Genomic DNA, 13,416 nt, shown 5'->3' on the forward strand with positions numbered 1-13,416 from the left:
CAGAGCCAGTCACCTCCGAGCTCTGCCCTTCATCTAACAGGAAACCAGTCTCACTGCTTGAAAGATGCTCTCCTGCAGAGCTGCGGTGAGGGCTGGTCAGATTTTCAAGCAATGCTTCCTTCACAGGAGAATTAAAAGACTTTTCTCCTCAAGTTTATGTAACAAGTTTGTGGGAAAATGTATGAGAAAAAGAAAGTTAATACTCCACAGATCCTTCTCAAAGTTATTGAAGTCACTGATAAGGAATTCTTCCTTACACGGCTGTACATACTCTGTCCCAACTTTCTGAGTCTTTATACACGATGCCAGAGTGGATACCTGAGATGACCTTTGTCTTTTGTGACTTGACTGATTTATATACTTTCTGGCTTCTGGACCTTCAGGAAGGTTCTGGTCATTTCTTCAAAATCTGGAGGGTCCCCTAGTGGACAGAAACCATAACTTCTTACAACAGCCACAAAACTCAACTTCCCCTATGTATTCCCTATTTTGTTTTTTGTTTGTTTGTGTAGTATTGAGGCTTGCCCTCAGGACCTGGCCACTGTGCCTGAATATTTTTGGCACTTTATTTATTGCATCACAGTTCCACTTTTGGCTTCTTTTTCTGGTTAACTGGAGATAAAAGTCTCAGAGACTTTCCTTCCCTGGCTTCAAACCACAATTGATAAGTGTCATTCTCTCTTTTTTTTGTTGTTGTTGTTGATTGTGGGGCTTGAAATCTGGGCTTGGGCGCTGTTCCTGTACTCTTCAGCTCAAGGCGAGCACTCTACCACTTCAGCCACAGCGCCACTTCTGATTTTCTGGTGGTTAATTGGAGATAAGAATCTCATGTACTTTTTTGCCCTGGCTGACTTTGAACCGTGATCCTCAGATCTCAGCCTTCTCAGTCCTAGGATTACAGATGTGAGCCACCAGCGCCAGGCTTTATTCTCAATTTTTAATGAGGAAATAAAGATACAAATCAAAATCACTGTACAGATATAATTGGGATTAAAACAGTTTTAATAAGACATTCCGCAGAAAGTTAATTTGAAAAACAATTTGATAATTCTCAGCTTTTGGTGAATATTGGATTTCTGTCATGTTGTTAAGATAACCTATAAATGTTTATTGAAGTTTGATAAGAGTAAGATAAATATATAAAAAAAGAAGAAACTGGTGCATTGAATCTCCTTAACTCTAATGGAAAGGACACAATACACATACATGCGCACAATAGAAAAAGGAAGGACTGTGAGAAAAAAGTAGACTGAATGCTCTAGACTTTCAGAGACCAGGGGCAGAGATAAAATGGGTAAATATTTAGGGTAGCTATTATGTGTACTTTAGTTTTAATATTAGGAAACTGTAAGAGCATATGAGTTGTTAAAAGTTATGGCTCACATCCCTAACACTAGCTACTCATTGAGACTGAAATCTGAGGATCACAGTTTGAAGCCAGCCCAAGCAGAAAAAACTATGAGACTGTTACTGCCAATTAACCACCAAAAAACCCAGTGGAAGAGTCCTAGCTTTGAGTGAAAAAGCTAAGGGGCAGTGTGCAGGCTCTGAGTTCAAGCCCCAATGCTGGTACAAAAAGAAAAAGAATGATATAGGCTAAAATATCCATTGGTTTTTCTACCATCCTAGCTTTCTCCTCAAACGTTATCCTGACTCTCTTGCTGCATCTTCTCATTTGGAGGTGATGCTTGCAGAGCTTTGCTATGGATTTACAATTTTATACTAAAATGATAAATGTGCTCACATGTATACATTTGTAGTTGTTGTTTGATAGAAAATGGTACTTCTTGTTTATACATTTTGGTTAACATGCTTCATAAACTCAGTAGTAATTTTGTGGCTCTATCAGATTAGGCCTGCTAGAGTCTGCTGCGTCCTTATTATGGGCATCTTGAACTTGTACAGCACTTTCTCCTATTGATGAATATAGAGATGTGTTTGTTAGTAACTCTGAATTAGCTCAATATAGATCTACTAAATATATATTTGATGATATGGAAAACATTTCACAGGATAGTCTCTGACTCCAAGGTTCATGCTGAATCTAACAAAACAAAGCCTTCATAGTTTTTGTTGTGATTTTTTTATTGACATAGATTCTTTCTGATTTGGTCTTAAGGTTTCTCTCCTTAGAATAATCATAAATCAAGGATTCTCTGATAGGTTTTCAAGGTGAGACACAATGAGAAATTGAAAACAAAGTGCATGGAACATATGAAATTTGTTACAAAACAAATGTACTAATTAGTTACAGATCTTAAAGAGGGTAATGTACAGGGAGGGTGACAACAGGTAACAGAGGTTTATGGTCATTGTCTCTCAGACTCTCCCTCATATATTAGGCCTTAGATTGGCTACTTAAAAGAAAACACATGCATAAATAAGAAGAAAAAACACACTCACAGAAGGTAACTAGTGCACAAGATCCTAGGGTTGACCATTAGACTTTGTTCTGGTTAGCAGTTGTGAGATATGGTGGGTTTTATGTCAAGAAGATGAGAAATAAGCAGACCATATTAAAAGCTTTCAGAAAATGAACTTTTGCTATTGTCAAAGATGACATAGTATAACAGTTTCAATCCATTTAGGTTAAGATTAAGACGAGCTGCTGAGGCAGCTAATATATTAAACAGATTTCTGAAAATACTCTCTCGCATTAGCACATACTGGAACTCAGCCCACAGCTGTTCTGCCTTAATGGTAAATAGCAGCTCCTGCATGATGAGATCTGTGGTAAGATCAGAGTTATATGAAGAGTGGGGATTATTCATTTCATTGATAAAATAACCAGAATTAAGACAGGTGCCAGTGGCTCATGCCTGTAATCCTAGCTACTCAAGAGGCTGAGATCGAGGATCACTGTTCAAAGCCAGCCCAGGCAGGAAAGTCCATGAGATGCTTATCTCCAACAAACTACCAGAAAACTGGAAGTGGCACTGTGGCTCAAGTTGTAGAGTGCTAGCTTTGAGATGAAGAGCAACAGGGACAGCTCCCAGGCCCAGAGTTCAAGCCCCACAACTGACAAAACAAAATAGTCAGTGTGTTGTGTGTGTGTGTGTGTGTGTGTGTGTGTGTGTGTGTGTGTTGTGTGTTTACCAGTACTGGAATTTCAAATCAGAGCCTGTCACTCTTGCTCTTTTTTTTTTACTCAAGGTGAGCACTCTACTACTTGACCCAAAACTCCACTTCTGGCTTTTTGCTGGTTAATCTGAGATAAGAATATCTGAGATTTGTCTGCACAAGCTGGTTTCTAGCCAGTGTTCTCAGATCTGAATCTCTTGAGTAGCTAGGATTATAGGTATGAGTCACTGGCACCAGGCTTTATTTCTTAATATAAGTTCTTATTGTTCAGAAAGTCACATAATCATATAAAACACAAATAATAAAATAAAGAAAAACAAAAGACTTGAATATAAATACATTCACATATTGTGTAGACTTTTGTGTGTGGCTTCCTCTTAATTTTGTATAGTTTTGGAATTCATCCATATCATGTGTACATGTGTATGTGTACACATGGCATTCCATTTGGTATATAATATTACCTTGTTTGTAACATTGTATTTTATTGTTCCAATCATCAATTGATAGACATTGTGTTATTTGTAAGTCTTTGCCTTTCCAAGATCGAGCATTTATGTACAGCTTATCTTTATCAATATATGTTTTCATTACTCATTATAACTGCTGTTTTCCAAAGCAGCTGTATTGTGTTTCCTTCCTATCACCAATGCAGGAGGACCTCAGTTTCTGCACAGCTCTGCCAACAGGTTACATTCCCTGTGTCTTATGTTGCCTATCTTAATGGGGCAAAGTAACATCGTACAATAGCTTTTATTTGCATTTCCATAAACACTAGTGATATTGACTATCTTTTTTTTTTATTGTAAAGCTACTATACAGAGGGTTACAGTTACATGAGTGAGGTTATGAGTACACTTCCTCTTGAACATTGTTACCCCCTCCATTGTTTTCCCCCTACCATCCCCTCCCTCCCTCCCTTCCCCGAGGTTCTTTTTTTTTTTTTTTTTGATTGTGATTAAATGATTACATAATTTCAAAGTCACAAGTTCATTCTAACTTCCCTGGAGCAAATTGTCTACCACAGTCTGTAATATATAACAGTGTTCACATGTTATATACCATATTTGTGATCAGCAGCATGGGGATATTTAGTAGTGGTTCAACCAGATGAGCGGGAGTTCTTTGTTTCTTAAGTCCTGTTAGTTTTGTCGTATCACCTAACCTTTTGGATTTAGCATCCACTTATCAGGGAGACCATGTACCGTTTGTCTCTTCGTTCTTGGCTTACCTCGCTCAACATGATTCCTTCTAGCTCCATCCATTTCCCTGCAAATGCCATTATTTTGTCATTTCTAATGGCTGCATAATATTCCATTGTGTATAGATACCATAATTTTTGGATCCATTCATCTGTGGTGGGGCACCTAGGTTGTTTCCATATCCTAGCTATTGCGAACAGTACTACAATAAACATGGAGGTGCACGTGTCCTTGTATATTGGTTCCTGTTGTTCAGGCTAGATGCCTAGAAGTGGTATGACTGGGTCGTAAGGGAGGTCAATCTTTAGCTTTCTAAGGACCCTCCAGACTGCTTTCCAAAGTGGTTGTATAAGTGTACATTCCCACCAGCAGTGTAATAGGGTTCCTCTTTCTCCACATCCCCTCCAGCATTTGTCGTTGGCTGATTTGTGGGTGTGGGACATTCTGACTGGGGTAAGGTGGTATCTCAGGGTTGTCTTTATTTGCATTTCCTTCACCACCAGGGATGATGAACATTTCCTCATGTGTTTCTTTGCCATTTTTATTTCTTCATTTGAGAAGTCCCTCTTTAGTTCCCTTGCCCATTTAGTAATTGGTTTGTTAGGTTTGGGAGGGATTAGTTTCTTGAGTTCCCTGTATATACAGGATGTTAACCCCTTGTCTGATATATTGCTGGTAAATATTTTTTCCCAATTAGTTGGTTGTCTTTCTAGCTTAGTTGCGATAGATTTAGCTGTGCAGAAGCTTTTTATTTTAAGGTAGTCCCATTTGTCGAGTCTCTCTCCAACTTGTTGTGACCCTGGGACTCTGTTCAGGAAGTTCCTTCCTGTGTCTATTAGTTCAAGTGTCTCTCCTACTCTGTCCTGTAGTAGTTTCAGAGATTCAGGTTTAATGTTAAGGTCTTTAATCCATTTTGAGTTGATGTTGGTGCATGGTGATAGGCTGGGGTCCACTTTTATTTTTCTGCATGTGGCTGCCCAGTTTTCCCAGCACCAGCGGTTGAAGAGGCTGTGTTTCTTCCATTGTATGTCTTTGGCTCCTTTGTCGAATATCAGCTGGCTGTAGGCCCGTGGATTTATATCTGGATCTTCTATTCTGTTCCATTGGTCTTCGGGTCTGTTTTTGTGCCAGTACCATGCTGTCTTTGTGATTATAGCTCTGTAGTAGAGTTTGAAGTTCGGCATGGATAGCCCTCCCATATTGTCTTTATCCCCTAGAATTGTTTTGGCTATTCTAGGTCTTTTGTTGTTCCATATAAATTTTTGGACTGTTTTCTGTATTTCAGTGATGTACGTCATTGGGATTTTAATAGGAATTGCATTGAATTTGTATATTAGTTTTGGAAGTATCACCATCTTTACTATATTAAGTCGGCCTATCCAGGAGCATGGGAGGTCTTTCCATTTCCTAGTGTCTTCTGCAATTTCTTTCTTTAACTTTTTATAGTTCTCATTAAATAGTTCTTTTACATCTTTGGTTAGGTTAATTCCTAAATATTTTATTTTTTGGGAGGTTATTGTGAATGGGGTTGCTCCCTTTATTTCCCTCTCTTCCTGTGCGTTATCAGTGTATAGGAAGGCAACTGATTTTTGTGGGTTTATTTTGTATCCTGCTATTTTGCCGAAGTGACTTATGATTTCTAAAAGTTTGGGGATGGAGTTTTTGGGATCGTGGAGGTATAGTATCATGTCGTCTGCAAAAAGGGATAGTTTAACTTCTTCTTTCCCTATGCGGATCCCTTTAATGTCTTTTTCTTGCCTTATTGCCCTGGCTAAGGGCTCTAGGACTATGTTGAAGAGGAGTGGAGACAGTGGACATCCTTGCCTTGTTCCTGTTTTTAGGAGGATTGGTTGCAGCTTTTCCCCATTAAGTATAATATTGGCTATTGGTCTGTCATAAATGGCTTTTATTGTTTTTAGAAATGTTCCTTCTATTCCTATTTTCTCCAGAGCTTTTAGCATGAATGAATGTTGAATTTTATCAAAGGCCTTTTCTGCATCTGTGGCGATAATCATGTGATTCTTGACCTTGGCTCTGTTGATATGCTGGATTACATTTATTGACTTACGTATGTTAAACCATCCCTGTGTCTCTGGGATGAAGCCTACCTGATCATAGTGTATTATTTTTTTAATGTGTTTCTGGATTCTGTTAGCTAGAATCTTGTTAAGGATCTTTGCATCTGTGTTCATCAAGGAGATTGGCCTGTAATTCTCCTTTTTGGTTGTGTCTTTGCCTGGTTTGGGGATGAGTGTGATATTGGCTTCGTAGAATGAGTTTGGGATAGCTCCCTCCTTCTCTGTTTCTCTGAAGAGCTTGAGGAGTATGGGTATTAGTTCTTCTTTAAAGGTCTTATAGAATTCTGCTGTGAATCCATCTGGTCCTGGGCTTTTTTTTGTTGGAAGACTTTTGATAGCTTCCTGTATCTCATTATAGGATATTGGCTTATTTAATTGGTTAACTTCTTCTTTGCTCAGTTTGTGTAACTTGTATTTCTCTAAAAATGCATCCATTTCCGCCAGATTTTCTTCCTTTAGAGAGTATAGCTTTTGAAAGTAGTCTGTTAGAATTGTTTGGATATCTTGGGTACGTGTTGTGATGTTTCCGGTGGCATCCCTAATCCTTTTAATATGGGTTTCCTCTCTTCTTTTTTTAATTAATCTTGCCAATGGGCCATCAATTTTGTTTATTTTTTCAAAGAACCAGCTTTTTGTTTGGTTTATTTTGGTTATGGTTTTCTGATTTTCTAATTGGTTAATCTCTGCTCTCTATTTGGTTATCTGGCTTCATCTAGTAGTTTTAGGTCCCATTTTTTCTTGTTTTTCTAGCTGTTTTAGTTGCAACATGAGATTATTTACTTGGTCTGTCTCCATTCTCTTGATGTGAGCACTGAGGGCAATAAATTTGCCCCTCAGGACTGCTTTTGCTGTGTCCCACAAGTTTCTTTGTGAGGTGTTTTCATTTTCATTGAGTTGTAGGAAATGCTTTATTTCTTCTCTGATCTCTTCTGTTACCCAGGCCTTGTTAAGGAGTGTGCTGTTCAATTTCCATGTATTAGAGAAATTTCTGCGGTATGCTTTGTTATTGAGAGCTAGCTTGATTCCACTGTGGTCAGATAGGATACAGGGGATTATGTCGATCCCTTTGTATTTGCTTAAGTTCCTTGCATGAACTATGATATGGTCTATTTTGGAGAAAGTTCCATGAGCTGCTGAGAAGAATGTGTAATGTGTTGTTTTAGGGTGAAATACTCGGTAGATGTCAGTTAATTCCGCTTGAAGTATGGCCTCACTTAATTCGGTAGCTTCTTTGCCAATCCTCTGGTTGGTAGACCTGTCCTTTGTTGAGAGTGGCATGTTAAAGTCTCCTAGTATTATCGTATTGGGATCTATTTTATTCTGTAAGTTTGAGAGCATTTGTTTAACATATCTGGGTGCACCGATATTTGGGGCATATAAGTTGATGATGGTTATATCCTCCTCTTGGATTGTTCCCTTTATTAATATGTAGTGTCCGTCCTTGTCTTTCTGTACTGATTTTAATGAAAAGTTTATTTTGTCAGATATCAGGATAGCTACACCTGCTTTCTTATTGGGGGCATTTGATTGGTAGATCCTTTTCCACCCCTTCACTCTGAGTTTGTTTGTATGTTTGGCTGAGAGGTGGGTCTCCTGAAGGCAACAGATGGATGGGTCTTGTTTTCTGATCCAGTCCTCTGTTCGTTTTCTTTTAATTGGCGAATTCAGCCCATTTATATTAAGAGAAAGTATAGAGAGATGCATTGTTGTCCCTGCCATTCTGTTTTCCTAAGTTTTTCTTCTTTCCTTTCCTCCTGTGCTTGCTCAGTTAGACTTTGAGTAATGCCTGTTTGGGGCAGGTCCCAGTTCCTGGTTGCTTTCTTCAGGTTGTGTCCCCCCTCTTAGAATTCTTTGTAATGCTGGCTTAATGTTTATGTATTCATTTAGTTTTTCTTTGCTATTAAAAGTTTTCAGTTCTCCATCGAATGTGAATGCTAGCTTTGCCGGGTATATCAGTCTGGGTTGGCAGTTATTGGCTCTCAGGGCTCGTATGGTGCTTTCCCAGGCTTTTCTTGCATTCATTGTTTGTGTGGAGAGATCTGCAGTGATTCTAATTTTTTTCCCGTTGTAGTATAGCTCCTTCTTCATTTTTACTGCATGCAGGATTGTTTCCTTATTATTCAGATCCATCATTTTTACTATAATGTGCCTAGAAGTGTTTCTCCTGGGATCTTGCTTGTTGGGTGTTCGATAAGCTTTTGTGATGTAGTTAAGATGGTCGTTTTTGAGGTGGGGAAAATTTTCATTGACTATCTTGTTAAATAGGTGTTGCATTCCCTTGCTCTGGAATTCCTCACCTTCGTCCACTCCGATTATGCGAAGGTTAAATTTTTTAGCATTATCTGCTTGCTCTTGAATTTCCCTTTGGTTTAATTTGAGTGATTTTTCCATATCTGTCACTTTTTGGTCCAGTTGGTGTATTCTGTCTTCTGTATCTGACACTCTACCTTCCATTTCATTCACTCTGTTGACCGTGGCTTCTATTGTGGTTTGCATGGTGGAAATGGATCCCTTTATGGATTCAATGTTGGTTCTCAGAGTACTGATCTCACCTCTCAATGAGGTGAGATCAGTATGCATTACCTCTAATTTGGCGTTTATCTCACTTCTTACTGAGGTTTGTGCAGCTTCTATTTTTGCATCCAACTTTTGTTTGATGTCCTGTATATCTTTTGATAGTTCATCCTTGTGCTCTTTCAATTTCTGATCCATTTCTCGCTTTATTTCTTGAGTCATTGCCTCCAGCAACCCTTGGATGTAGTTTTTGTCTTCCATTCCTGCTTTGCTCCCACTGGGGCTCTCCCCTGCGTGGCTGCTGGCTTTTGAGGTGAGCTTGCTGTCCTGGGTAGTGGTAAACCTTGTGATTTTTCTCTGTGATTTTCGCATGGGGGTTCAGGAGACTGCTCTTCAATCTTGTTTTGGTGTGTCTGTCTTTGCTTGGTTGCTGATTCTGTATTGGTAGAGAGAGTCTGTGCCTGATCTGGATTCTGTTGGGAGCCTATTTCCAGCTGCTATTCTGACTTACTTAGGATTCTCAGCTCTCTGCTGTAGCAATTCCCGCCTTTGGAAGGGTTGAGCAGCCTAGACTGCTTGTGTTTGCTCCTGCGGGTGCTCTTGGGAAGATCAGATGCTCTGCATGCACTCTCCCAAATACTGGAGTCTGCTATGGGCTCCTGATGTGTTTTTGTTTGTTTGTTTGGGGCTGGTTGTGGGCTTGAACTCTAGGTTTGGGTGTTGTCCCTCAGCTCTTCAGCTCAGGGCTGGCACCCTACCATTTGAGCCACAGCCCCACTTCTGACCCTTTTTGCTTTGTTCAGGCGCCGGTCCCCGGGTCTGGTTCCGGCCCCAGCCTGGAGTGCGCTCGTTAGGCCTGTGCTAATGTGTATACCACCTAGGTTATGCAGCCTGGAGGACACAGTTCAAATTTCTTCTACTGTTGGTAGTCTTGACCCAGGGGCGCTGTTCCTGGCTTGGGCATTTAAGCTCCCTTCCAGGGGCACTCTTGCTCTGGCCTGGCCAGCAGAGTGTCCTCCACCGGCTGGTGGAGCTCTCGAACAGTTCCCAGTTTTAGTGGGTCCTGTGGTCCGGGTGTTGGGGTAGGGAGTCTAGGTCAGGGTCTGGAGATTCCCTCCAGCTCTGGTCTTCCTTGAGGGATTCACTGTCCCCTGTTGGGTACTCACCCTGTAGGTGGTCAGTTGTTGTTGCAATCCGAGTTCAGTTGGGGTGGTTGTGGGCTGGGTTGGGCGGCCCCCCCCGCCGGGTAGTTGCGATCGCGATTGGGCGGGTGGTCTGCCCACAGGTCCCTTTGTCGTGCTGCTGGTGCTGGGCGGCTTTGGCGGGATGGAGCCTCTCCGCTGCGGTGGAGAGTGAGGGGTGGGGGTGGGATCCTCGTGGAGACTCCCGGCTGGTAGGTTTCTCTGTTCCTGGCGATCCGCTGTTCTGCAATCCGGTACCTGGTGATCTGCAAGCAGCCCCCTGTGTCTCTTGGGCTCCGGCAGCCCCCGCCGGGCCGGCTGGCCGGCGGCTTGGCGCACTGCCGCACGCCCAGTAAAGGTTGGGGGAGGGGTCTTCGCTCTTCTCTGTTCTGAATTTCTTCTTTTCCTCTCTTTCTTTTTTTGTTATTTTCCACCTCTGGTTTTTCTCTGAGTGTTCGTCTTTTTGTTGTTGTCGGTCTCTTGGGGAGATTAAACGTTGGAACTCGAACTCTCTTTTTGGTTGGAGAGAGCTGTGGCGTTTCCCTACTGCCCCGTCGCCATCTTGGTCCCCCCTCTCGATATTGACTATCTTTGCAGTCATTAGTCACTTGTACATCATCTTTGGAGTAATGCCTATTTAACTTTCTTCTCAGTTCTAAAAGGATACATTGTCTTTTTCATATTGCACTCATTTTTATTTGCTTTTAATACCTATGTTACCATATATTAACTGTACAACAGGATTTCATTGTCTCATTTCCATATATACATATATCCCAATCAAGCTTACCTCATCTCTCATTCTCCTTTTTGTGTTTGTGTCTTAAATTAGTTTACACATGGGCTGGGAAGGTGGCTCAGTGGTCGAGTGCTTGCCTCGCAAGCATGAGGCCCTGGGTTCAATTCCTTAGCACCACATAAACAGAAGAAGCCGGAAAAGGTGCTATGGCTTAAGTGGTAGAGCTCCAGCCTTGAACTGAAGAGTACCAGTCCCAAAGATCCAGATTCACGACCGACAAAAAAAAATAGTTTAAACAGATTCAATTGTTCTATTTTCATGCATGAATTTGAGCTACTTTAACAACACTCATTCTTAGCCTTTCCGTGCTACTCCATGATTCATGCCTCCTTCTGGTACCTACCTCTCAAGCGAGCCGGTCTTAATCTCATGTCATTCAATTTCTTAGTATATATGATTTGTATCAAAGGGTGTTTTATCTTTTTCACTAAGTTGTAAAAATTATTTTCATATATTCATTGGAAGTGCTTTATCAGATATATGAGTTATAAATATATCGTTCATTTTGAGGGTTTCTTTTTACTTTTGAAGTAGCATGAAGCTGAAATATCTGTATTTGTGATGAAGACAAATTTGTCCATTTTCCTCTTGTTGCCTGTCAGTTCAGTATCATATCTAAGGATTTACCCAAATCAATATTATGAAAGCTTTTATATTTTGTATTTATTTTTATAATACTGCTAGCACATATTTAATTTACTGTCCATTTATATTTGATTTTATGTATGGCAGAAGGTTGGGTCAGTTTCTTTCTTTTACATATGAAAAGCAATTTGTCCCTATTTTCTTTCTCTCTTTTTGTGTAGTAATACGCAACTTGTGAAAATTGTCTTTTGTTGGCGTCTACTTTTAATGAGACGAACTTACGTGTAAATGTATATGTGCTCTGTCCAATCATGGAATGAAATCAGAAGAGCTGTGACTATACACAATTTAAATTTGGTAAAACATTTAGAAGAATCATAAGGACAACTCCCTGATGGACCTTGGGAGGTGTTAAAAGTTGTTAAATTGAGGGACTAAAATACTCATTTTAGTGACCACAAAAAAGAAAATAGCTGAAAATAATCTTTCAGAATTTGATCTTAGCAGATAAACAAGTAGCTAAAAGCATTAGCTCATTTTAAAATACTTTTCCTTGTTTTTTAAATTTAATTTGATTTTGTTGTAAAGGTGATATGCAGAAGGGTTTCAGTTGCATAAGTAGTAAGTACATTTTTTGTTAAACATTGTTACCCCTTCATCTTTTTTCTCCCACTTTCTCTCACTCCCAGCTCCCCACCCCCAAGTTGTAAGGTTCATTTCCACCATAGTATCTTTTGAGTATAGCTGTTGTATTGGTTCAACCTTTATCCTTAGTCTCAACATTTTGTTATTCCCCTTCACTTCCCAAATCAGATTAACATATATACAAGGCTCTGGCTACCAAAATAAAAAACAGTGATGACAGGGGATAAACCAAAGGGGGAAAAAAAGTAAAAGAAAAAAATAACTTCACGTTAAAAACAACAACAGGGCTGGGAAGGTGGCTCAGTGGTAGAGTTTTAGCCTTGCATGCATGAGGCCCTGGGTTCGATTCCTCAGCACCACATAAGCAGAAAAAGCCAGAGGTGCTGCTGTGGCTTAAGTGGTAGAGCGCTAGCCTTGAACTGAAGAGCTGAGGGACAGTGCCCAAGCCCAGAGTTCAGGCCCCACGACCGACCAAAACAACAACAACAGCAACAATAACAACAACAACAAAATCCTCTTGTTTCCATATCTTGGAGTTTATTTCAGTTAGCATCATTTTATATGGTCATGTGTACATAGCCATTGAGCTATTGTGTGATCTTCTGCTAGAACTAATGTAGACATATATTAATTATTACATATTAGGGAAACCATGGGACCTATGTTTCTTTGGGTCTGGCTTACTTCACTTAATGTGAGTTTTTCCAAGGCTTTCCATTTCCTTATGAATGTGGTAATGTCATTCTTTCTGATGGAAGCATAGAATTCCATTGTATATGTATATATACCCCACATTTCTTTTTTAAAATTTTTATTTATTTTTTATTATGAAAATACTGTACAGAGGAGTTACAATTAGATATACCCCACATTTTCTTAGTATACTCATGTACTGAGGAGGCATCTAGGTTGTTTCCATATCTTAGCTATAGTAAACAATGCTGCCATGAACATGGATGTGCTGTGAGCTTTAGTGTGGCCTTGTTTGTGATTGTTTAAGTGTTAGAATTTCAAGAGAACGGTCAATAGCAAATGACTCAATTTCACATTTATTCATAGTTTATAAAATTTAAAAGTAACTTTGTATCAGATACATATATTCTACATATATTGTAAATAAAAAATAACCAGATGGTTTTTGAGCAAAACTATCAGTGTTGAGTTGATTAGAAAATGTGTACCCTGCACTCAGAGTTGTAGCTGATGCTTATAATCACAGAATTTGGCAGGAAAAGATCAGGAGGGTCATGGTTTTGAGGTCACATGGGGCTATGTAGTGAGAAACGATCTCAAAAAAGTTTGTATATATACATATAAACCATGTATGTATA

The sequence above is a fragment of the Dipodomys spectabilis genome, unplaced genomic scaffold (assembly GCF_019054845.1).
Source record: "Dipodomys spectabilis isolate Male_0828 unplaced genomic scaffold, ASM1905484v1 ptg000097l, whole genome shotgun sequence".
Lineage (NCBI taxonomy): Eukaryota > Metazoa > Chordata > Mammalia > Rodentia > Heteromyidae > Dipodomys > Dipodomys spectabilis.